This window comes from Miscanthus floridulus, chromosome 9 (assembly GCF_019320115.1).
Source record: "Miscanthus floridulus cultivar M001 chromosome 9, ASM1932011v1, whole genome shotgun sequence".
NCBI classification, from domain to species: Eukaryota; Viridiplantae; Streptophyta; class Magnoliopsida; order Poales; family Poaceae; genus Miscanthus; species Miscanthus floridulus.
The window spans coordinates 16,164,887-16,192,307 of NC_089588.1; the positions used below are offsets into that span (position 1 = coordinate 16,164,887).

At 42.7% G+C, this 27,421-nt stretch overlaps 1 long non-coding RNA gene and 2 pseudogenes across 1 annotated transcript; 1 reads left to right on the forward strand and 2 right to left on the reverse strand.

The window, feature by feature from the left end:
* The first annotated feature begins 4,936 nt into the window (after positions 1 to 4,936).
* LOC136481439 (uncharacterized) lies at positions 4,937 to 8,873 on the forward strand. Its single transcript, XR_010764716.1, has 3 exons — positions 4,937 to 6,981; positions 7,876 to 8,005; positions 8,514 to 8,873. It is a non-coding gene; the product is annotated as an uncharacterized lncRNA (long non-coding RNA).
* A 2,039-nt stretch (positions 8,874 to 10,912) lies between these two features.
* LOC136479327 (heterogeneous nuclear ribonucleoprotein Q-like) lies at positions 10,913 to 11,559 on the reverse strand (annotated as a pseudogene).
* Positions 11,560 to 11,920: 361 nt separating this feature from the next.
* LOC136481440 (protein Rf1, mitochondrial-like) lies at positions 11,921 to 14,503 on the reverse strand (annotated as a pseudogene).
* Between the last annotated feature and the right edge of the window lie 12,918 nt (positions 14,504 to 27,421).

Consider the following 27,421-nt stretch of genomic DNA (forward strand, 5'->3'; position numbering starts at 1 on the left):
GTTGCGGACTCCACAGCACAGCAACAGCAAAAGTATTGTATACCCCTCCATCCGTGCGTCTCGAGAGGGAACGAAAATCTTGTTTTCGGACGAGTAGTCAACTAATTATAGCACTATAAAGTGCTAATGCCATGATTTTATCTTAGGGATCCGCATAAAAACAATCAATGATTTTTTTTCATAGTTTAACTTTTACACAATTGTATTTGAGCATGTTTACAATCTGAGAAACATTTTTGCATAAGAAGGCATAGTAAAGTTATTTCTCGTATTAACCATCTAAGTTACATTCTGCCTAAGTCTTTAATCATGACTTAGAGATTTTTAGGGAAGCTGTCAAAACATTTATTTGCACGGCTCTTTAAAATATCCACCAAGAATTCCATCCTCGGTGAAGTTGATAGCTGTACATGGCAGATAATAAGCTAAATTATTAATTTCCTCGTCGCAATGGCAGCGGCGATCCTGGTGCTGCAGGTCGGGCATCCAGCAGGCGCCCGTCTACACCATAAATCAAGTAGTGTAGTTCTAAAAATTATGGACCAGTCTAAAAATCGTTTTTCAGTAGTGTATAATGATTAGATTAGTATTAGCAATTGTTTATAGCTAAACTCTAAGATAAATAATAGTATATTACCCGTACTAACGCTACGGACCATATTTTCGAATGTCCGAGATTTCAAGCAAAAATATAATTATTCTTGAGATTAATACACTGGAGATGTTCGTTGATGGCTTGATGTTGCATTGTTAACAAACAATAATCTGAGTATTGCTTCTTTTCAATTTATTTATGAAGTAAAAGAGATTGGTTGCACCTTAAATTGTATGGAGGTCATAGCTGATGTAATCTTCAACTTCTTTCCATTTGAAAGCAATTTGCTGGTATTTCTAGACAGGAATAACCCCTGAAATTTTTGAAAAATCAAAACATTTGGAGGGACGATTGTTGAAAGTGAGATGAAGATGAGCACATACTAAATCAGGGAAGAAGTACATCACATACCATGCAGGCTTACCAAAGTTTTTATTTTGGAGATGCAATCCATCTGATTCCCAAGGATAATGACTGAACTCCAAACCTGAGTAGGTCAGATAGAACGAAGGATTAAGGATAAGTGTATCACAATCACAATATACATAAATTGATTGATGTAAAAGAAATGCACTGCATCCTTTTCAAATAGGAAACTCTAGGAAGCACTGCATCAGCATATATTCATTCAATAACCACTGCCATAAAATCGTGCACCAAAATATGACACCCGAAAAAGGGCGAGCAGAGAAGCACATCTTAGCTAGATAACAACAGTGTGGCCCTCTACTCAAAGCAACCAACAAAATCCATTCTAAAGAAATGACAAAAGCGTGCAGTGCAATTGGACAGGCTAGGGAAAATAAACTTGTGAAATTTCATGCCAGTGCAACAGTACTAATCCTATATGCAAGAAAGTACCAAAAACTCAAATAGTATTATCCTGTAGGGGATTTAGATTGGCAATGTTTTTTTTCTTTTCCATCTAGTAAAACTCAAATATAATTAATCTTTAGTCTCCCTTCTCATTGAATTGATTAGGCAGAGCTCCTGCCCTAAGTCTGAAAACATAAATTATTCTTTGCCTAATTTTTTAAAAACCATAAATCTTGGCACCTGGAAAAATATAATTTGGTGATGTAGCATTCAATGATTTTGATAGCAAATGGCTCGACACTACATCTATCAGAGGCAGAAAAGGAGCTCCTAAAACGACGTCAAACAAAGAACAGAGGATGAGGAAGCCCTACTGCTCTCCATGTCAGCAATGGCTTAATAATTGAATATTATAAGGGATCTAAATTTGGCTTGCGTCATTTAAGGACGCACATTAGAAAACCTACACCAAACATTATACTCTTAAACTAAAATATGTGTAACTCTCGCATATGGATGAAGAATGGAAAATAAAATACTGGCTCCACTGTCCATTGTGCTATGTTGAAGTCCTAGCTCTTTCACTGTTACCATCTTGCACATAGAGAAGAGAAAAGAATACTCACTGCCATGTCCTAGTAATTTGTGAACACAGTAAACCCTGTAAACCCAATCTGTGCAGAGCTTCCTCCACATGAGCTTTGTCAAAATTTGTGAATACCTACAGTAACCAAATATAGGTTGATACAAATGCTCTCCGTGACCATTTTTTCAAACATATCATTTCAGAATACAGCAAGCAAATAGAAAAAACTGGTTGCTTTTCATACTATTTTTCTCTGTAGAATTGAAAGTAGGAGGGTCCTCAAATCAGGGCCAGGCCTCAGATTGTGATATGGCATGGTACCATGAACAGTTGCGTGAAACTCATCATTATCAAATTCGTAGTCTAATGATTGACAACCTATGACAGAAACATGGAAGTGACGAAATATGGTAATCCTCTCTGTTGTTGATAGGGTCCCGTCATAGCTATACCTCTGATTTTGCAAAATTCGTCATATTCAATATATTTGATGTACTGATGCATGGGTATACTGACCTTGAGAAGCATCCTAGAAATGCATATTAGATTGTAACTAATTCCCCGGTGATGACACCTGAAAGGGCAAAGTATAATATCATTAGTTTATCAATGCAGATTAGATAACTGGATCACATCTGAAAGGGCATCATTAGAACATTAGCACTTCATCAATGCATATTATAGACTATAGGCGCACGGCAATTTGCTGAAGAGTCAGTTCTCTGTTTTCCCTGAAACAGAAATATAAGCTCTGGTATCCAGCTACATTTGGTGAAGGAAGCCGAGCTTGAAGTAACTTTTAAAAGAGCGGACCAGACATTGTACAATCATGGGATGGAATTTGGCAAACTGGTTATAGATACAAGGAGTGTGTGGTCAAAGTGCCACGAGCATCCACTCACAAATGTAACACAATTTCTTTTTGGAGCTTAAATTGACAAGAATCAAAGAATTCTGTTGTTGCCTGGTACCTTGGTGCAGATGCATTGCTTGACCATGAGTGCGCCATTCAACTCTGCCATTTGTCGAACATCTTCCGGGCTTAAAAAAGGACGCTTTCCAACATCTCCAAGGGGTACAAATCCATGGCAGAACACAAAGCCTATTGGATTAGGAACCAGTATTGGATTATGAATCAGAAGGGGCTCAGGGAAGGGAGAGGGAATAACCTGCAGGTGGCGGAGCACAAAGATCCAGTGCAGTGCCGGTCCTAAGATTTCGAGGGCCCTCTGGCAAACTTGTCGCGACGGCCTCTCTCGACAAATGTTTCTTAGGTAACATTATAAAATTCTAACACCTGACCTAAATTATAAAAAAAACATAACTATATGAGTACAAAGTACTAGACAAAAATTGAATAAGGAAAAAAACTAGGGCCTAGACAATTTGGATATGAACTTATTCAGAACCAAGATTCACAAATCACAAAAGGGCAGAAGGCAATAACCAAGATCAGATGTCGTCGTCTTCGTCGAGCCCTACTTCAGCTGCCTGGTCGCCGCCGTCGTCTGGAACGCCATCGTCTGGCTTCTAGAAGACTAGAACTCGAGCATCGGTGTCTCGGTGATCTGCACTGGTGATCGCGTGGTGAACTGGTGATCGGCGCTGCGTCTCTCGCAGTCTCCAGTCTCGCCAGAAGTCCGGAAGTCACGACTCGCGATCGCTATGTGCGCGTGTGTGGGTGTTGGCGGCTCGGCTCCTTGCCTCCCGGAAAGAAAGAGGCCGACGACTCCTTTTGCTGATGGGCCGCTGTATCTTCTCATTAATCTTAAATCCTAATGGACTATAGCTAAAGGGTATAGAGTATTATATACTTGGGCTTGGGCCCCCATCCTGCGAGGGCCCTCGGCCGTCGCACCTCCTGCCCACCCCTTAGGGCCGGCACTGATCCAGTGAGGTCGTGAGGGCACCACCGCGCAGCACGGAGCGGGCCGGCGAGTGCGGCTCCAAGCAACTTGGCGAGGACCGCCGCCGCGTGGCCTGGGTCAGGGCTTCGAGCTCGACTCCGGCAGCCTGGCGAGGGCCACCGTCGTGCGGCCTGGGGCAGGGCGTCGAGCGCAGCTCCGCGCGGCCTGGCGAGGGCCACCGCCGTGCGTCCTGGAGCGGGGCGTCGAGGGCGACGAGTCCTGCCGTCCTGGGGCCCGGCGAACAGTGCGTCCCGCGAGTCATGCCGTCCTGTGACCCGCGGTCCTGGCCCCCGCATGTCTCCGCGTCTCCGCGTGTCCTCGAGCTCCGCCGCGGCCCCGTCGCCTCCGCGCACGCCTGCGTGACCTTGCGCCTGTGCGGCCTGCGCCTGTACGCGTGGCCCCGTGGCTCTGCGCCCGCCTGCGTGACCAGGCAGCAGCGGCCGGCGGAGGCGCGGCCGTCAGGGCGCACGTGACGGCGGCGGCGGCAGCAGCCTCCTGTGCTGCCGCGGCCGAAGACGACGACACCTCCCCGGAGGCTGGCGGCTGCCCCGCGCTGCGGCTTCCTCCTCCCCTCCGCGAAGGGCGTGGGCGCGTACAGGCACCGCGACTTCCTCCTCCTCTCCACGAAGGGTGTGGGCGTGGGTGCGGGCGATCGGAATGTTTCAACGTCGAACGGCGCGGCGGCGGCCCGGAAGGTTTTGAACGTGTTTTTTTTATTCGGTGATGATTGGCTTCGAGCGTTAAATCGCAGTCGCGGCGGGGCGCGGCGTGCGAGGAGGGCGCAGGGGTGAGAAGCTTGGCATCTCACATCTAATCGTGGTCATCGGATTTGGTTTAGATGTCTTATTAGTTCTCGATTTTAATGCAGATGAATTACTGTGTGTATTTTTCTGGGTGCATAATGGTTGAAGGCTCTCAGCGGGGGATTTTTTTTCTAGAGATATAGTATAATTTTAATTAGTCCATTATACTAGAGATTCTAGATTTATATAATAAAAAATAGATTAGGTAAAGACGCACGCACATCCGATCCAGCCGTCCTTCTGCAATCGTAGGTAAAGACTTCTCAATCTTCGCGATTCCTCTCCTCTTCTTCGCAACCCCATTCCCCAAACACGCCCGCAGCCCGTGCCCGCTCGACCAGCTCCGCCCCCGCATGCCATTCCGCCGCCGTCGGGGTCACTCGCCCCCGCGCCGGCTGAGACCCTCCCGCGCGGACGACCCGCCGCCTCCAGCTTGGCTGCTTAATAGTTTATTTGATTGCTGTAGAAAGTAGTAGGGCGTAGGATCTGTCATTCAAGTGCCTGGATATTCTGCATTTTTTTTATCGTAGTAATCGACTGAAACCTGGCACTGACGTGGGGTTACAAGTTTTTTCGACCTTGAAAATAAAGATGATCTAAAAGGGCTGATGCTAATGCCAAAATAGTACATATTGAATATGCAATCTTTTGCGGATTGCCCAAAATTATTTGATGTGCGTGTTCTTATATGCTTTGTGAACCAACCGTGATGGTTCAGTAAAAACAAATTGATTGCAAGCAACTTGTTCTTTGTTTTTCATCATGGGTTTAGCATGCAACTTGGTCTATACTCCTGTTGCTGTTTTTCAGTCTTCTTTCTTTGTGTAACTTTGTCTTTGTTTCTCTGTAATTTTTGACTATCACCTCTACTGAAATGAAAAAAAGCAGAGCACCTGCTGTTTATGCTAATACATAAATAAATTGATAGTGGTGATGGACCTTACATTCCATGGTTTATAATCTGAAAATTTAGTGTTTATGCTATAAACCTCGCCATACCTTGATTCTATTCCGTCCTCCGCCACTAGCTAGGCGGCTTAGTGTGACCTGTGATGGTGTTCTGTTGATGCGCTGCACTTGATGTGGGCAACGAAAGAGCAAGTTTCGACATTCTGCTCTGATGCGTCAGGTTTTCCATTTTCTACTGGAATCATTTCTAGCTTAGATATCTGGACATGTAAGATATCTGGAAAATCTAATTTAACTTTTGAAGAAGCTTTGGTATCTGAGCATAAAGCGATGGAGAAGGCTCAAAATTTGCCAACTGAGCTAATGGCTCATGTCCTTCCTGAGGTGCACAATGACAGAGCTGCGGATTTGTGCAGCAAAAATTGTGCTTGCGTTCCTAAGGTCATGCTGCAGCTCGGTCTCTCTAGCAGCAGCTCAATGGCAGTCGATCACAGGTACAACAGCAGGTGTCGAACAGCTCGATATTATTTTCCTCTCAGTTTGCGCAGGTAAGCAATATAGGAGCCTTGACCTTTCATTTCTCAGTTTGGCTAGTAGCAGTAGCTTCTTGGTGTAAGCATCAAACCAAGCTGATGAACTCAAGTAAAGTTCAGTGAACATCTTGAATTTGGGAAGTGTCACTTTCAGTAAATAGTGAAGTAATCATTGCTCTGAGCTTTTAATCATCCTATTAATCATTTTCTTTTGGCTTGTAATTGCTTCCAGCATGTTGCTTATATGTATGCTATTAGCTTCTGTTCTTTGCAAATTTCAATACTCTGTCAGTAGCTATCCCTGAAGGTTGTTCCATTCTATTCTTGGTTAACTTTTTTCAGATCAACTGCTTTTTTATTTAATCCAGTTTTACTAGCTGTTTGATAGCTAGTAAGCTTTTGATATTGTGTTGACAGCAGCAGCAACAACAACTCATGCCCAGTATTTCGATATTGTTGAATTAACAAAGGAGCAGATAGAGATGAAGATGATGATGCAGCAAATGGCATGCAAGCAGAGGGTCTTTCAAATGGTGATTTTTAGTTTCCTGTATTAATCCTTTTAGATAAACTATCTATGTTTTAGAAAGCCTGTGATGAAAATAAGCTGGTAGATTTATGCCTCTGGCTATTTGTGATGTACTGATAGCTGATAGATTTTGGGTACTCAACATTTAGAGTGATGAACTGATATATCTCAGTAATTCTGCACTGGTGAATTGGCACTATAGTTTTTAAGTTCCTGATAGCTCACAGGGATAGTTCTTCATACAATGCCTAGAGGCAGAGGTTTCAAGGAGTGTGTGCGCCAGCGTCCAATGGCAGGAACAAGGTATGATTACACACACGCAAAAGAAAAACAGAACCATTTTATTAGGCAATTGAAGTGTCATTTGTTAGGCAATTTAAGTGTCATTTGTTAGGCAACAATGTGCTCTTAAATAGGCAATTTAGCCTTATGTTGCAGATTTGCAGGCAGGCTGCATTTTAGAACAGGTTCAACCTTAATGTTTCAATTTGTTAAATAATTATGAGTGAGTTTTGTAATGTTTTCTTGTAATTAATGCTTATGCTGCAACATTAAAAAAACATTATGTTGTATAAGTGCTGAAAATGCTCGTTGCGCTCTAGAATGTGTGTATGTGCCATAGCAGCCCACTTTGAAACATTACCTCAGCTTTTTGACACAAAACTAGTTTTTTTGTCATCATCACCTTGTCTCTATTCGATATGTTTTTTTTTTTTTGCAAATGAACCGGGGGTGTGGGTGTGGGTGTGGGTGGGGCTATGGGTTGCAAATGAACATAGACACTATACTTGCTTTTTCAGAATACATAAATTGCCTATTTAGGAAGACATTATTGCCTAATGAATGACACTTAAATTGCCTAAGAAAATGCAATCCACTACATCATTACCAGCAGCAACCTGCTCATCACCAATAGAGACTCCAGGAACATCCCCTAACACTTTTTAGGTACTTCTTTTCAGTTGCTACATCTTGCTAATACACATGTATTTTAAACAGTTCAATGCACTGTTTTGTTACACATATATTTCTTTATAGGAATAGTCGTCTGTTTGTTTGTGTTGGGCTTCATCAATTGAGATTAGTGGTATGCCCCTGGGCTTTATCAATTGAACAAGATCATTCCTCTGCAGTCTGTGTTGCCTTCCAACTGTTTGGAATGGTTAATCAGTGTCCTCTGCGCCTCCTCCTTGCCAGATGTTGGGCAAAGCTAAGGCGGGCGGAGCCACGTTCCGGGTGGAGCTGCAGCTGCAAGCAGCGGGGTGATCTCCACCAGCGAGCATCAACATCCATGGTCAAGCGAAAAGGCGGATGACAGCACACGAAGGTGAGCAATCCGGTGTCACCTATTTTTCCTAGCAGCCCCATGTTAGCACCTTCGCATTTTCTTAGGCAATTTAAGTGTCATTTGTTAGGCAACAATGTGCACCTGGATAGGTAATTTAGCCTTTTCTTACTAGTCAAAAAGGCCATCCGACTAGGACCACTAATCGTAGTCGCGATTAGTTGGACGACTTGATAATAGTGACAATGAGACAGAGAAGCCCATATACAACTATGAACTTGTTAATATTGGTGTTCTAATCCAGTCTAACAAGTTAGTAGTTTTTCTCCTCTAACTAATGTTACCTTTCTACATAGAGCCAGATTTGTTTATATGCACTGAGTTCTATAATGGCTTAATTAATAGTACTTTTTTTTTGGTTCCTGGTGCAACTTCTTTTGATCTTTACATGTGTTTTTTTGTCCCCAAAACTGACTTTTCTCATCATTACATGTGTTTTCTCTTTGCTTGTACTACAGTTATCTGATTATAGCCTTTTTTGTCACTCCAGTGCAGGTCATGTGTAGGAAGCAAATATCAAGTATTTAGCAGGGAAGCTTATGTGACTGCAGTATTTTTTCCTGTGCTATTCTAATTTGCCCCACTTTCTGATTGTGCAATTCGAAGATGTGTGATGTACTGATGTGATGTTCTTTGTGCAGACTTGCCTGATGATGCCTAATGTACTGAATGATACCTAATGTGCTGTTCTGATGCATAGGTTTTCACGACAAAATGTAATTTTTTTGCCAGGGGATAATGAATGATGCGGCAGCTGGAGATATTTGTGCAATAGCATAACATGAACTATAAGGAATTGTAGATTAGGTTGACCGTTGACACTTTTGTACAAAAAGTATATATTTTGAGATCCTTAAGCATTGTTACGCAATTTCTTTTGCTTCCCTTTTCAATATGTGTGTGTGCATTACCAATGAACTTGGCTTGTTAGCGTAACAGTGTTCAGGGCCCAGCAACTTAATTCAATTTTTTATTAAGCGGGAGGGCGTAGGAAGTTTCAGCAGACGAGATGGCACACACAGTGCGGGGAAACTGTGAGGGGGCAGTTGGCTAGCGTTGAGTGGAAGCAACTTTTACCGTAAAAGGAAAAAACTAATTCGGTGGGAATTTTATTTCCTAAAATGGACTGTGCGTGCGGGGAACCAACAGCATGGCCGGCCGTGCATTAGCCGCTTCCAATAAATTAAATTAATAGAAACTTTAAATGAATTTATTACGAAAATATATTCTAGAATTAATCTAATGATACTATTTCTTAAACATCACAAATATTAGTATTTTTATATATTCAATTCAATTTGGGATTTTTTCCACCACATAAGCGGAGGGCGTACAGAGAGACCTCTTATCTCCTGCGTGGGGATTTTTTACATATGAGCTCTGGACTTCTTCAGTATTCAGAGTTGAATGTTTACAGTTCAGTATTCAGAGTTCAGCCTTGTTCATTTGATCACTTTTACCACCTCAACTTCACTTGCTGCTGCTAGTTGATCACAAATCCAACCCTGCCATTAAGCATCGTTACTTGCTTGGCATTCACTTTCAACTTACAAATCTTCAGCTCAGCTTTCAAAGAAAAAAAAAATCTTCAGTTCGCATGTTAAATTAGAGAGGGGTGATCAGATCGGTGTTACCAAAGCATCTTCTTATAGATGCAGCATTAGCTGATACCCAGCATGGTACTGCACACAGAAATATAAGGTTCTAGTAACTTCTAAGCACTGACAGCAACATTTGAAAGCATCAATATGGACACTGTTAGACCCTTCGGCTGTTGCTGCTATTGCTAGCACGGTCATTTCCCCTGTTCCTCTTTCCACTGAAGCTGCATCTACCACTGCTGCTGTAGACTACCATGCTGTGGCCGGAGGCGAAGTCACAGGCACAGGCTGCTGCCCTGCAGGCTGTCGTCTGCCAAAGACCAAGGAAAAATCTGAATAAACAGTGGAAATGATTGACACTGCCACAGCTCAAATGGCTGCTCTTAAGATTTAAGATGAGGAAACAAAAAAATAGTGATGAAAGATAACGATCTCATGTCACCACACTATTGGACCATGGAAAAATTCATAAAACAACTTCCTTCTTCAACAGAGATGATCTTTTCATTGAATACACAGACCGTGTCTGTTTTCAGATTTAAGAGATGTAAATAATAAACAAAATTACATGCATTTTATGATTTTAACACAGAGGCAAGATTTTTCACAGGCGTGCCACACTTTTATATTTCTCGGTCACTACTTTTATCGTGCACATACTGAATAGAGGAGGTTATGGGCACACTAATGAAGCCATTTCTTCTCTGTAAGATAATGTATGAACAAGAGACCACCATTTGCTTCATCATCAACAGGTTTACAAGACAAACAATGGAATCCAGAATGTAGTTGGTGCTGGACTCTAATTAGTTCATCAATGGAATGCATCCGAATGCTAGCCCTGGCATGTTCGCGAAAAAAAGGAATGCATCCTATATGAGTTTTCTAGAAGAATACTTAGAATAGATCAGAATACTTACACATATACTAGATGGCCATCGGGTAGAACCATTGGGATCATTGTTAACTTGGTGGAGCAGCAGCAGCAGAAAACAACATTGCCTGCACAAGTGCAAGAGTGTCCTGTCCCAAAACAAGATATACAAGAGTAAGAACTATACCATCCTCCTGTACTGGGCCAATGCGAGCTGTGTTTTTCAGTGTGGTTTTTGTATTTTGCTCTCTTTTTTTCATATTCTTAAAATAATTGCGTCAACTCTACTGCTTATTTCAAACACACACACACATTTGGGCCGGTTTGAAACATAAGATGTCAAATGTCATCTACCGGTGAAGCATGACCAGGAAGCACACCATAAACATCTGTGTTACTGTAAGCGTTTGCCAGTCATTTGCAAGTAATTATAAGATCCTGCCAGTTCCTATCCAAGTGGGCCAGTGGGGTATAAGTAGGGAGCAAAGGGCCTCCTTTTTAGCGGTAGGTAACTTTACAGTATTATCAGCAGGTGGTTTTGCATGTGAACAATCCAGAAGCTCACCTGTTGGAGAAAAATTGACTGGCTACAGAAAGATGTCAGAGAACGAAGGAAACTCGTCATCAGGATCTTGGACATGGACTGTCCCTTAAAGTAAACAAAACAGCACCCATCTTCATGACCACATTTTGCAGGAGAAAGAACGACTTCTGGAATTTGGCACTCAGACAGCCTTTTCAGCTGTTCTTAACAGTCTTGGGCAGTTTTTTGACATATAGAGATTTAACACGAAGACAAAAATGCACATCCATACACTTATACACAATATCATGAAAGAAGAAACATAAAAGGTACCATTCTGTCATATGATGCTAAAAAAAACCTGCGCAATAGATGCAGATTCACCACCATTCTTTGGATCTGCCTAACTGACAGTAGGAGCATTTATATCTATTTTGAATTCTGGAGTAGACATCTTCTGCTTTGCATATTCTACGCATGCCTGCTTGTAGTATTCGATAAAGCCATAACCCTTATTGTCATCTGAAATTGGTGCCATTCAGATTAAACCAACTGTAATGAATGCACACTAAAGGTGGTGAACAATCTACTATTTTATCCATACCTTCTAGAGACTTTTAAACTCCTGAGCCAACTTCTTCCACTGTATTTTTTAAATCACCCAGTGTCCAAATGATAGTGTACATTTGCAATAATAGTGTCTCCTTATCCTAGGAGGAAGAAACTCTTATCTTCTTTCCCTGTTACAAGAACAATAATAATAGGGTCCAGTTAGTATCTAATGGGAAATGCTTAAAGTGCAACCATTTGATTACAAGAACCCGGGAGGGTAGGGTTCCTTCACAAATTATGCAATAAATGCATCTGATTGCTGCTGTCAAACTAACTAGGACTGCGCACACGATTATTTTACCTGTAGACAAACCTCATGCTGAAGTGCACTAACAAGAGAACATTTCTCTAGAAGAATACCACAGAGCATGGCCAAGAAAGTTAGAGCACAAGACAGAATAGTCACTCCAACAAATTTACATGTCACATAAAGATGATCAGCACAGTTGAAAACTGAACTCATTTTTTCTTCAACACTCATTTGCTGGCATCACTGAAGAAATGATACTTTTCAGGCAGGGACTTTGCATAGTGCTGATATTCCTCCCTCGAAAAAATTGATATAAGCATGGAAGTAGTGGAAGCCTCAAGTGATAAGTTCTTCTCATCAAGCTTGGAGAGGTAAGCCCCAGCCCTGCTTATGTCACCTCTACGCAACAACCTCCTAGCTAGAGCATTTAACATTCGTGAGTTTGGAGCAGTACCACTTTTTTCCATTGCTGAAAACAGACCATCAAACTCCTCTAGCGACCCTTCTTCTATGAGATTTTCAGCTATTAAGCGGTAGGTCACAACATCCGGAACCAAACCATTAGCAGGGATAGCAGCAAACAAATGCATGGCATCTTCCTTTCTGCCGCCTTTGAACAAAGCATCAATCATGATGTTGAAAGTAATAATGTCAAGTTCAAGATCCTTAGAACACACTGCTCCGAAACATTTTGAATGCTTCATCAACACAATTGTTTTTGCAAAGCCCATTTAGAATTATGCTGTATGTGCGAATGGACCACTGTTTTCCACTTTTAATCATATTGAGGTACAGTTCCTTTGCTTCATAAAATCTTCTAGTCCGAAACAAACCATGCAGCATAGTATTGTAAGTCACAACTCCAGGCATAACTCCCTTCCTCAACATTTCTCGGAAAAGACAATATGCATTGTCTATCCTGCCAACTTTACAATAGCCATTAAGCAATGTATCATAAGAAAAAATGTCAGGTTTCAAGCCAACTGAGGCCATACTATCAAGTAGCTGTGACGCTTCATCAATTCTATTGGCTAAACAGTGGCCATCTATTAATGTGTTGTATGAGATAACATCAGGCTTGACACCCATGCATACCATCGAGTCAGTGAGCCTCCGGGCTTCCATAACCCGTCCTTCTCTGCATAAGTTACACAATATTGTGTTGAAGAAAACGATGTTAGGGCGAATTCTTTGATTCAACATTTTGAGAAATAATTCCTCAACCTTCTCCCATTTGTCAACAGTGCAAAGTCCATAAACAAGGGAGGTAAAAACTACAATGCTAGGAGTCACTCCTTCATTGATCATCTGATTGAATTGGAGCAAAGCATCATCCACTCTTCCCAACTTGCAAAGTGCATCTATTAATGTTGCATAACTGACGACATCTGGATTCAAACCTTGCTGCTTCATTTTGATAAATATATGCATCACCTCATCTATCATTGCCCTTTTAGCATATGCAGAGATCACAGTGTTAAAGATGTAATGATCAGGTGAAATACCATTTGCTACCATCAAACTCAGGAGATCATGCATTTCAGAAAGAGCTCCTTTGTTACCATATCCATGAAGCATAATGGCATAGATAGTAACATTAGGTTTTATGCCCTTCCTAATCATAGAATCAAAAAAATTTCGAGCTTCACTGCAATTTCCATTCTTGCATAGATAGTCCAGAAGCAAACCATAAGTAAAATCATTTGGCTCAATACCACGTGCAGACATTTCTTTAAACCTCCGAACCACCTCTTCCCATTGTCCTGTAAAAAGATGTCCACGGATCAGACAAGTGTACGTCCTAATGTTTGGCTTGACACCTTTATCGATCATCTGCTGAAGGACAACCTCGGCCCTATCAACCGCTTGAGTTTTGCACAGGCCGTCAATGATTGTATTGTATGTCACAATATTCGGTGAAATACCTGCATTTCAAGGAATAGGCTGTAAGTTTTTATCCACCTGACCATCAACCATCAGCCATCATGACGGTGTTGTATATGACACCACATCTAGTGAGCAGATACTACCTTGACCATCAGCCATCATGTGGAGCAGCTCAAGTGCCTCCTCCACTCTCTTTTCATCGCAGAAACCCTTGAGGAGTGTGTTATATGAAACTACACCAGGCGCGCATCCAACTTCCGGCATTCGTCGGAGCAATAGGTCCATGGCCTCACCCACCCTCCTGGCGTCACAGAGGCCCTTGAGCAGTTGATTGATGACTATGTCATTCACCCTCCAGCCCGTCTTAAGGATGAGGCCAAAGGCGGCAAAAGCCATGCTCTAGGCGGCCCATGCGGCAGACGCAGCCAATGAGGATGCTGTAGGTGCACCTGTCGGGAGCCACCTTATCAGAGCATTCACGGACCATCCGGTTGAAGAGGGAGACGACGAGCTCTGACTCTGAGGTGGAGGAGGAGCGCCGGTCCGAGGCACGAGACACGGCGTTGAGGAGCTGGTTGAAGGCGGTAACCGACGCGGGCCTGGCGTGGGAAAGCAATTCATCAAACAGCTTGAGCGCGTCATCGAGGCAGAGGCTTCTCGAGTGGGTGCGGTCGGCGATGACGAGCTCCAGCTCCATGCACCGGTCGTAGGCGGCGCCCACGTGGCGGCGCATGCTGACAGGGCGCGGCTGACGGGGCTAGTGGCCTGGCGAGGAGAGGCACGGGGCGGGCGGCTGGCGCTGCGTCCACCTTGTTGGCCCAGCTCACAAGAACACAAGCTCTAGCACTCACGTAATATTTTGCGCTCAGAAGAAGAAGCTCATGGACACAAGAACTAGAGACAGGAATTTTTTTTTGGCACTGCACACCAGCGCACCAACACAGGAATTTTTCTTCTCACTTCACAGCCCACTCACAGACCCAGTCATCCCCTACATTCAGATTCAGGCCACTACTCGTCTACTCCTCCCATGCAGATGCAGAGCACTACTAGCAATTTGACTCGGTCAGGCTGATCCACTCTTCACGCACAAGCCCACGACTCCGGTTCACTTGGCCGCACCTCCAACTCCGAGCCGCCTGGTCCATGTCCATCTGGCTTCCTGCATGCAATGCAAGCACCTACATGCAGATCACCGGACGCCAATCTCTAGAAGCACGCACTTCGTGCCTTATCCACTCTCTAACGTAGGCAAGGCACAAGCTAACTAGTATTCTGACCACTACAGACTCAAAGAAATAAAACTCAAAGAACAAGATTAACTCTAACACACCTCCGGATCTGAAGCGAGCAGAGCACTCACGGGATATATAAACAGTTATACTTCTTGAATGCTCTGCTCTCGATGAAGTCAGTAATAAATGGATTATAAGCCTCCCGCATGTTTGGCCAGGACACTGTATGTCTCCGTGGCTTATAAGCCTTCCACTAGGAGTGTGTTCTATGTTGTTGTCCCTGTTCATCATATGCAAAGAGAAAAATGTTTGTTAGGAAATTATTTTCATCCAAGTGTGTTCTCTTTGTAGCAGATGAACTCTGTGTTCATCGACCGACTCCGATGCTGCACCGGCAGCCATGGGCAGGAGACGTGGCTTGGGAGATGCGCAAACTGCTCCCACCAGTTCAGACTTCAAGTTCAGTATTCAGAGTAGAGATATTGACAGTTCAATATTCAGAGTTTAGCCTTGTTCATTTGATCACTTTTGCCATCTCCACTTCACTTGCTGCTGCTAGTTTATCACAAATTCAACACTGCCATTAATCACCGTTACTTGCTTGACATTCACTTTCAGTTTACAAATCTTCAGTTCACCTTTCAAAGAAAAAATCTTCAGTTTGCATGCTAAATTAGAGGAGGGTGATAAGGTCGGTGTTACTAAAGCATCTTGTTGTAGACCCAGCATGGTGATGCACACAGAAATATAAGGTTCTATTAACTTCTAAGCACCGACATTGTTAGATCCTTCGGCTGTTGTTGCTATTGCTACCACGGTCATCTCCCCTCTTCTGCTTTTCACCGAAGCTGCATCTACCTCCGCCGCTATTATGCTGTGGCGGAGGGGAAGTCACAGGCACACTGCTCCCATCAGTTCACACTTAAATTCAGTATTCAGAGTTGGATACTTACAGTTCAGTATTCAGAGTTCAGCCTTGTTCATTTGATCACTTTTGCCATCTCCACTTCACTTGCTGCTGCTAGTTGATCACAAATGCAACCCTGCCATTAATCATCGTTACCTGCTTGGCATTCACTTTCAATTTATAAATCTTCAGTTCAGCTTTCAAAGGAAAAAAAAATCTTCAGTTCGCATGTTAAGTTAGAGAAGGGTGATCAGATCGGTGTTACTAAAGCATTTTGCTATAGACCCAGCATGGTGATGCACACAGAAATATAAGGTTCAATTAACTTCTAAGCACCGACATTGTTAGACCCTTCGGCTGTTGTTGCTATTGCTACCACGATCATCTCCCCTCTTCCGCTTTCCACCGAAGCTGCATCTACCACCGCCGCTAGTACGACGACTACCATGCAGTGGCGAAGGCGAAGTCACAGGCATAGGCTGCTGCCCTGCAGGCTGTGGTCTGCCAAAGACCAAGGAAAAACAAGAACAAAAAATGGAATTAACACTGCAACAGCTCAAAGGGCTACTCTTAAGATTCAAGATGAAGAAACAACAACAACAACAACAACAACAACAAAGCCTTTAAGTCCCAAACAAGTTGGGATAGGCTAGAGTTGAAACCCAGCAGAAGCAATAAAGGTTCAGGCACATGAATAGCTGTTTTCCAAGCACTCCTATCTAAGGCTAAGTCTTTAGGTATATTCCATCCTTTCAAGGCTCCTTTTACTGCCTCTACCCAAGTCAATTTCGGTCTTACTCTGCCTCTCTTCACGTTACTATCCTGGCTTAGGATTCCACTACGCATCGGTGCCTCTGGAGGTCTCCGTTGGACATGTCCAAACCATCTCAACTATTGTTGGACAAGCTTTTCTTCAATTGGTGCTACCCCTAATCTATCACGTATATCATCGTTACGAACTCGATCACTTCTTGTATGACCGCAAATCCAACGCAACATACGCATTTCCGCGACACTTATCTGTTGAACATGTCTTTTCGTAGGCCAACATTCTGTACCATACAACATAGCAGGTCTAATCGTCGTCCTATAAAACTTGTCTTTTAGCTTTTGTGGTACCCTTTTGTCACATAGGACACCAGATGCTTAGCGCCACTTCATCCACCCTGCTCTGATTCTATGGCTAACATCTTCATCAATATCCCCGTCTCTCTGTAGCATTGATCATAAATATCAAAAGGTATCCTTCCTAGGCACTACTTAACCTTCCAAACTAACATCTTCCTCCTCCCGAGTAGTAGTGCCAAAGTCACATCTCATATACTCAGCTTTAGTTCTACTGAGTCTAAAACCTTTGGACTCCAAAGTCTCCCGCCATAACTCTAGTTTCTGATTCACTCATGCCCGACTTTCATCAACTAGCACTACATCATCCGCGAAAAGCATACACCAAGGGATGTCCCCTTGTATGTCCCTTGTGACCTCATCCATCACCAAGGCAAACAGAAAAGGGCTCAAAGCTGACCCTTGATGTAGTCATATCCTAATCGGGAAGTCATCCGAGTCTCCATCACTTGTTCGAATACTACTCACAACATTGTTGTACATGTTCTTAATGAGCCCGATGTACTTCGTTGGGACTTTATGTTTGTCCAAAGCCCACCATATAACATTCATTTGTATTTTATCATAAGCCTTCTCCAAGTCAATAAAAACCATGTGTAGGTCCTTCTTTTTCTCCCTATACCGCTCCATAACTTGTCTTATTAAGAAAATGGCTTCCGTGGTTGACCTTCCGGGCATGAAACCAAATTGGTTCAGAGAGACCCGCGGTATTGCTCAAGATGAAGAAACAAAAAAAATGTGATGAAGGATAACGATCTCATGTCACCACACTATTGGACCATAGAAAATTTCATAAAACAACTTCCTTCGTCAGCAAAGATAATCTTTTCATTGAAAATACATAGGACTGTGTCTAATTTCAGATTTAAGAAACATAAAATAATAAATAAAATCACATGGATTTTATGATTTTAACACAGAGAAGACTTTTCACAGGTGTGCCACACTTTTACATTTCTCGGTTACTACTTTTATCATGCACGTACTGAATAGAGGATGTTATGGGTACACTAATGAAGCCATTTCTTCTCTATAAGATAATGTATGAACAAGAGGCCACCATTTGCTTCATCAACAGACTCCCCCGTCAACAGGTTTACAAGACAACAATGGCATCCAGACATAGTAGGTGCTCGAGTCTAATTAGTTCATCGATGGAATGCATCCGATATGAGTTGTCTAGAAGAATACTTAGAATAGATCAGAATACTTACACATATACTAGATGTCCATCGGGTAGAACCATGAGAAAATTTGCTCATTGCCATCAAAATCTATACTGCTTCCCTCATTGCCATAAAAAATAATAGCTTTCCTTATCTACCATCAATTCGTATTTTTTGTTTTCTCAACTGCCATTACCGTGAACAAGAGCCTCATTTTGTTAGTAATCTATTAGACTGGATAGGGAAGACAGTTTTTGAAAGTGCATCTAGCCCTTTAGTGCGTTTTGGATGATTGAATGACAACACGATTAAAGATCTAACGTTTTCTCTAAGTGTGAAACAGAAAATTGGTTATCTCACAGATGCTTATTGAAAGTGTATAAGGCCAAAATGATATGTTGTTGTATAAGCAATCTAGTTCAAGCACAAGACAACAATGCAAATGGAATTCATGCAATGTCTTATTTATTGTGGGATATCAATGATTGATGATAGGTGTTCTATGGAATTCATTGTATGATTCAACACAAGGTGTGACTTGATGGACTTGATGGCTTGAGTTGGTGAAGATAGCGAGGAAAGGCTTCGAGGTACTAAGCAAAGGTGAAGGGCAAGCGATGGCTTGGTGGCCGAAGAACCCAGCTAGGGTGAAGAAGGAAGTACATGCATTTAGTTGACGTACTGATCAAGCTATGAAGGTTATATTGATGTGGAGGATCAAATTTATGTTGGACAAGTTGATGGAAGTGACTTCATTCATTTGGAGTTATTCGTATTTGATGAATGGAATCAAGTCACATGCTCAAGATGGCTATGCTCAAGTGAAAAGATCAATATTGACATGTTGGCACCCTCACTTGATAAAGATTGAAAGACACGGCATCGATTCAAAGGAGATCAACTCAAAAGGTTTAAATTTGTTCTTCATTTGATTTTGAGTTAATAGGAATGCCGTACTATTAAGAGGGATGCATCATATTGATGGATAATGTTTCATAAGTGCTCAAGACAACCCATGTGAGGTTTGAGTGAAAGATAGAAGAGAGAAACTAACTTGGTGTTATGTGGCTGCGCATACGTGTCCGGTATGGGCCAGGTCACAACAGTGACCTTGTTTCTCGGGTTGGGCTCGTCGAAAGTCCCGACATGTTTTAGCCAGGAGTTTCGGGGGTCAGAAGTCCCAACACCCAACTGACCTGGAGAGCTAACTAACCTGGTCACACCGGACGTATCCGGTATAATAGGCCAGTGCCCAACGGCTTGTTTTTCAAAGGAGCCGGGGTCGGGAGTTTCGGCTGTCGGAAGTCCCGGCAAACATCGGGAGTTCTAACACCTTGCATATTTTAACTTAGTTACCATTGGCGTAGTACAAGTCATACAAGTCATACCGGTGCATACCGGACGTGTCCGGTATGAGCTCAACGGCTCTAAAATGGCTAGTTTTTCAAGGGGGATATAAATACCCCCAAACCTCCACCTTTGGAGGTTGCTGATTCTGCTCATCCCCCCATGTTTTGAGCCTTGCAAACACTCTCTAACCCTCTCTTAGTGAGTGATTGATCCAAATTGCCAAAACCAATTTGTGGGTTGAGGGAAATTCAAAAGGAGAGCAAACCATCCACTTGAGCACCTGTGCATATTGTCAATCTCATGATTTGGATTTGTTACTCTTGGACTCTTTGGTCCTAAACGGCTAGGCGTCGCCGGAGAGCACCCGAGAGATTGTGGTGTGCCTCGAAAAGTCTGTAACGGTCGATTCCGTCGCCGCAAGGAAAGGAATCAACTAGTGGAAGGAGAAAAAGGAGTTGGAAAAGACTCTAGCTAGAGTGACCTTCGTGGTACCCTCTAGGGCTGACCTTCCCTGGGTCGCCCACAGACCCCTCAACAGAGAGAAGGACTCAATGGAGTCCGACCTTCGGTAAAACAAATATCGTATCTCAATTCGCATTTCATTTGATATTTGTATTGCTCCAGCTCTTGTGCAGGTTACCTGTGTGTGGCACTATCTTTAGTGGGTGCCTACAGGTTGGTCTGAAGATTGAAAATCAAAAGGAACAAGTTTGGGGCTGTTCTGCGAACATGTGTATACCGGACATGTTCGGTATACCTACCGGACACATCCGGTATTAGAGCCCAGCGTTGAATTTATTTGTTATATGTTCTAACTCTTGTGTTGCAGGTTCTAGGCTCCTAGGATTCTTTAATATTGTTTATATACTTATTGACTAACTTGTGAGGGGTTGTATTACTCTGATCTAGAGTTTTCATTTTGGAAACTCCCATTACTAAATTGTTTCCGCTTTTAAAGGTGTTAATTTTCAGAAACGCCTATTCATCCCCCCTCTAGGCGGGATCCTAGGTCCTTTCAAGTGATATCAGAGCTAGAACTCACCTAAAGCTTCATCGCCATGAGAAAAGGATGTCGACGCCTATCGAATTGGAGCCGATGCTTCTCCAAAATGATGGTTCAAACTTTCGAACTTGGTCATTACATGTACTCAATATTTTTCAGGCTATTAGCCCTCTTGTTGAGCATATTGTGGATGCAAACATCCCTCTTCCCATAGTTGATTGGAGCAACTACAAGAAATTGTCAAAAGGGGAAGAGGTATGCGTGCAACTTAATGCTCAAGCTATTAATGTCATTTTAAGTACATTGAGTGCAGAGGTTCAAGATGAGGCAATCTTCAATGGACAACCACCTCCGGAGAGTGCTCATCTCATTTGGACTAGACTCGTTGAGTTATATGGAAAATCCAAATGTGATAGTGCACTTGAGCTTGAGTCAATGGAAAATATGTCTATTGTGTCTTCATGCAGTGTAGAAGTCTCACAAGACCTCAAGAGCACCAAGCCAGAACAGGAAGTGCAAGCAGCATATGACTTGCTATTTGCCTGCACATACCAGACGTGTCCGGTATACCTACCGGATGTGTCCAGTATGATCAAGGCAGCAGAACAGCAAGCAGCTATTTACAACAATGCTCAAGACTGGTGGAGACCAAGTGATGAGTCAACCTCAGTATCTCATGATACCCATCACTTGTGTCTCATGGCTAAGAAAAGCAAGAAGAAGGCTACCAAGATAGAGAAAGTCAAGGAGATAGCACAAGTAGATGATCAAGAAGAGAGTGATGTTGAAATTGAAGATAGCTACACCCTTGATCATCTCAGCAACAAAGACAAGCTCATATTCATGAAGATAGTTGAGAAGAATGATGAGCTAGAGGAAGAGATTGAGAAGCAAGAACAATTACTTCAAAATCAAGAAAAGTTTCTCACCTCCAAATTGCAAGAGCTAAAGGTCATAAATGAAAGGTATGAAAAATTGTCAATTGAGCATGCTTTTGTTACTAACTCCTCTTCTAGTGTTTCATAACTAGAGAAGGAAAACTTTGAGCTCAAGGCAAGGCTAGATGAACTATCAAGCAAATATAATGTTCTACAAGCAAACTATGTTCATCTCAAGTGCTCTCATGAGGAATTAGTAGAATCAAGCATCATGCTTGAGGTGGCTCATGAGGTTGTAATCACATTGGTGAAATCATTTCAACCTCTCGCACACACACTCACATGTACACAATCTCAATTAAATAGTTCTTGTGCTAATGAGTGTGCTCCTCAAGCAAGCCAATCTTTGATTGAGCTAAATCTTTTAGAAAATCATGAGCTCAAAGAAGAAGTGGAAAGACTAAAGAAAGATGTGATTCGATTGAAGGGAAAGGAGGAAGCACAACCTTCTGAAGATAACCATGATAACATGGTGAAGAAGTTTGAGAAGGGTTCAAACCTTGCTCCCTCTGAGTCCCAACAAAAGAATCACACATCAAGCAAGGATAAAACAACCAAGAGCAAGAAACATGGAAAAAGGCTATGCTATGGTTGTGGATTGTATGGACATGAGATTGCCATGTGTCCACACAAGAGTTGGGCCGACAAGTGTGAAGTGGCCGAACAAAAGGCCTTCACCAAGTTGGTCAATCAAAAGAAAAGTGATGAACCAAGTGCTTGTCTCATATGCAAGAATTTGGGCCATCCTTCCAAGAAGTGTCCATTGTACAAGGAGGTAAGAAAGAAAGCCTAAGTTGCCACAAGAAGATGCTATGGATGCAATGAGATGGGACATGTTGTTGATAGTTGTCCCAACAAGCAAAACAAGCATAGATGAAAGCTCTAGTTTGGTTTTGGAGAATTGATGAAACCCTAAGTGCTAACCTAGTTTATCAAGTGATCATGAGATAGGTAGCACACTCCAAGTGGTGAAGCAAATGAAGATCATTGCATGATGAAGATGATGCCATGGTGATGATCAAGTGCTTGGACTTGGAAAGAAGAAAGAGAAAAACAAAAAGCTCAAGGCAAAGGTATAAACCATAGGAGCTATTTTGTTTTGGTGATCAAGACACTTAGAGAGTGTGATCACATTTAGGTTTGATAGCCGTACTATTAAGAGGGGTAAAACTTGTATCGGAATGCGGTTATCAAAGTGCCACTAGATGCTCTAACTCATTGCATATGCATTTAGGATCTAGTGGAGTGCTAACACCCTTGAAAATGTTTGTGAAAATATGCTAACACATGTACACAAGGTGATACACTTGGTGGTTGGCACATTTGAGCAAGGGTGAAGAAGATAGAAGTGAAAAGGAGTTAGTGTCGCTGGCTATACAGTGACCGGACGCTGGACCTCTAGGGGACCGGCGCGTCCGGTCATGTATGGCAGTGAAGACGCCAACATCGGTGAATGACTGGATGCTAGGTCATGGACTGACTGGACGCTCAGTGTCTGGGTCCGGTCGTGTTGTCGGGCGGCACAGTAAGAAGTCATAGTGTGATCGAACACTGGTAGAGGTCCGGTCAAGCTTGACCGGACACGTCCGGTCGAAGAAATGCGTTTCTAGAACCTTACTGGAAATAACCGGATGCTGGAGGCTTAGAGTCCGGTCAGTTGTAGTGGAGCGTCTGGTCAATAGATGACCGTTGAGATCAAACGACTCCTGTTGAACATAGTGTGACACGTGGCTGACATCGGGCGACCAGACGCTGGGTCCAGAGTTCGGTCAGTATGACCGGAGCATGCGGTCACCCCGCGCTGTACCCAGTGAAGGGGTACAATGGCTCTATTTCATGGGGGCTTCTATTTAAGCCCCATGGCCTGGCTCAAGCTCACTCTCTTGGCCATTTGCATTGACATAGCAACCTTGTGAGCTTAGCCAAAGCCCTCCTACTCATCTCCATCATTGACTCATCATCTTTGTAAGATTGGGAGAGAATCCAAGTGCATTGCTTGAGTGTTTGCATCTAGAGGCACTTGGTGTTCGTGTTTTGCTATGGGATTCGCTTGTTACTCTTGGTGGTCACCGCCACCTAGATGGCTTGGAGCAGCAAGGATCGTTGAGCGGAGGGTGGTGATTATCTCCGGCTCTGATCATGGTGAATTGTGAGGGGTTCTTGACCTTTCCCCGGTGGAGAGCCAAAAGGTACTCTAGTAAATTGCTCATGGCTTGTGTGATCCTCATCTTGTGTTGGTTGTGCGGCACCCTATTGAGGGTTTGGCGTGTGAAGCCAATTAGCGCGTGAACCTCCAAGTGAGTGAATCGCCACAATGAGGAGTAGCTTGCCGGCGAGCAAGTGAATCTCGATAAAAATCATTGTGTTCATCCTTTGATTCTGAGGTGATTGGTATTCATTGTTATTCACTCTTATGATTGATTGGTTCCTTCATCTACACGACGGTATAATTTTCTTGATCACTCTCTTTACATTACTACAAATAGTTGTCAAGCTCTTTAGTGTAGCTAGTTGTGAGAGCTTGCTTGGTTGATTGGTGTGGCTCTTTAGTTAGCCTTTGAGAGCACACTAACATAGGGTAGTATCATAGCTATTGTGTGAATAGATACTATCTAAACTAGAATTGTGGTAGATGGCTTGCATTTTGAGTAGGCTAGTGCAACTCTTGCTTTGCCTCATAATCATCTAACCCTTTTGTTGAGTGTTGTTGTAGAAATTTTTATTAGGCTATTCACCCCCCTCTAGCCATTAGGACCTTTCAAGTGGTATCAGAGCCGAGGTCACCGTGATTTGAGGCTTAACAACCTTTAGTGTAAAAATGGCTCAAATCAACAACACCAAGAAGCCACCCCAATTTGATGGCACAAATTATCCATATTGGAAGTCAAAGATGACCACACATATCAAGTCAATCAATAGAAGAGTGTGGAAGGTGGTAGAAACCAAAATTGAGATTGAGGATCCGGAGAATCCCACCATGTGGCCTGAAGAAGTGCTTCTCCAAAACAATAGCATTGCTCTAAGTGCTATTCATGATGCAATTGATGAGAGAACATTTGAGCAAATCAAGAATATTGAGATGGCTCATGAAGCTTGGAAGAAGTTGGAAGAAAATTTGAGGGCACTTAAGCCAGTGAAAGGTGCAAAGGTATACATTCTCAAAGAGAAGTTTGCAATGCTTCAAGATGAAGGAGGATGAGAGTATGCCGGAGATGTTCCATAGGCTTCAAGTGCTTGTCAATGATCTCAAAGCACTTGGAGAAGAGGTGAAGGACAAGGACTTCTCCCACAAGTTCTTGAGATGTTTGCCTTCAAGATTTGGTACATTGGTCACTATTCTAGTGAGGAGTGGTTTGGACACCATGACACCAAACCAAGTGTTGGGAGACATAATGACCGATGATACATATAGAGATGATGATGAGAAGGAAGAAAAGAAGGAGAAGAAATATGAGAAGAAGAAGAGTGTGGCATTCAAGGCCTCATCATCCAAGGGCAAGGCAAAGCAAGAAACATCGAGTGAAGATGATGGCTCATGGGATGATGATGATGATGAGAAGATGGCTCTCTTTGTCAAGAGATTTGGCAAGTTCATGGTGAAGAAGGGCTACCATGCTAGAAGAAAGAAATCTTCATCCAAGAATAAGGAAGAGTCAAGGAGGTGCTTCAAGTGTGGAAGCAAAGATCATCTTGTTGTTCAATGTCCATCCAATAGCGACAATGATGACAACAACAAGAAGAACAAGAAGAAGGACAAGAAAGAGAAGAAAGAGAAGAAGGACAAGATGGCCTTCAAGAAGAAGAAAGGTGGTTCATATGTGGTCACTTGGGATAGTGATGCTTCCTCAAGTGATGATGATGATAGTGATGATGACAAGATCACCAAGAAGAAGGCATTAGCAAGCATTGCTATCAATGAGAAGCCTTCTCTCTTCGACACTCCATCATGCTTCATGGCTAAGGCCACTAAGGTACAAACTTGTGATGATGGAAGTGATGAGGAACATGATAATGAAAATGAAAATAAAAATGATAGTGATAGTGATGATGATGATGAACCTACTAAGGATGAACTATTTGACATGCTAGAAGATGCTAGAGAACACTTTGATATCAAGAGAAGGGAATGCAAAAGCTTGCGTAAGGAACTAAAAGCCCTTAAGCAAGCCTTTGATGAGCTCAATGCATTTCATGAGAGGCTAGAGGATGCCCATGAGAAGCTTGGCAAGGCTCACAAAAAGCTTGAAAAGGCTCATTCCTCTTTGCTTGATGAGCAAAATAAAAAGAAGCATGTTGAAACTTGCAATGTAGGTTTAACTTGTGATATAATTGATGAGTCATTATCTATGCCTATCATTGTTCCTCCCGCTAACCCTTCTTGTAGTACTACTACTTCCACCTCATCTAGTAGTGATGGTTTCACTTATGATGCCTCACTAATGGTTGAGAATAAGAACCTCAAGAAGAAGGTCAATAAGCTCACTCACACCTTGGCTAAGGCCTATGGTGGTGAGGACCGCTTGCTTATGTGCTTGGGTAGCCAAAGAGCTTCTCTCTACAAAGAGGGATTGGGCTATACCCCCAAGAAAGGCAAGGCGGCCTTTGCTCCTCACAAGACTAGTTTTGTGAAGAACAATGGTTGGTTTTGCACTAGTTGCAAGCAAGTTGGTCATAAAGAGCATGAATGCAAGAACAAAAGCAAAAATGCTAATGTATCCTCCATTAAGCTTGATTCTTTCTATGTGCTTACCAAGGGTACAAATGGTGTGAAGGCTAAGTTCATTGGTAAACCATGGATGGGCTCAAAGAAGAAAGCCATTTGGGTATCAAAGAGCTTAGTGACTAACCTTCAAGGACCCAAGCAAGTTTGGGTACCTAAAAAGAATTGATCTTCTTTTGTAGGTAAATTACAAAGCTAGAGGAAGGCATTGGGTTCTTGATAGTGGGTGCACTCAACACATGACCGGTGATGCAAGAATGTTCAACTCGATCAATACCAATGGCAATGATGGTTATGATAGTATCACATTTGGTGATAATGGCAAAAGCAAGGTCAAGGGGCTTGGTAAGATTGCAATATCTAATGACATGGGTATTTCCAATGTGTTGCTAGTAGAGAGCTTGAACTTCAATTTGCTATCCGTGGCTCAATTGTGTGATCTTGGATTCAAATGCATATTTGGGGTAGATGATGTAGAGATCATAAGTATAGATGGCTCTAATTTGATCTTCAAAGGTTTTAGATATGAGAATCTATACTTGGTTGATTTCAATGCTAGTGAAGCTAGATTATCTACATGCTTGTTCACTAAGTCTAGCATGGGTTGGTGAAAGCTCTAGTTTGGTTTTGGTGAATTGATGAAACCCTAAGTGCTAACCTAGTTTATCAAGTGATCATGACATAGGTAGCACACTTCAAGTAGAAGAAGCTAATGAAGATCATAGCATGACAATGGTGATGGCATGTCGATGATCAAGGGCTTAAACTTGAAATAAAGAAAGAGAAAAACAAAAAGCTCAAGGCAAAGGTATAAACCATAGGAGCTATTTTGTTTTGGTGATCAAGACACTTAGAGAGTGTGATCACATTTAGGTTTGATAGCCGTACTATTAAGAGGGGTGAAACTCGTATCTGAATGCGGTTATCAAAGTGCCACTAGATGCTCTAACTCATTGCATATGCATTTAGGATCTAGTGGAGTGCTAACACCCTTGATAACATTTGTGAAAATATGCTAACACATGTGCACAAGGTGTTTGCAGGGTTGAGATGGGTTTGGGTCCCTCTCTCCCTCCCGCCGAGCAAGCTCGGCGGGATTCGACGCTTTTGGAAAAATGAAATGTCTATTTTCTATTGCGCCGGATGCAAAATTCTTGGTGGTTGGCACATTGGAGCAAGGGTGAAGAAGTTAGAGTTGAAATGGAGT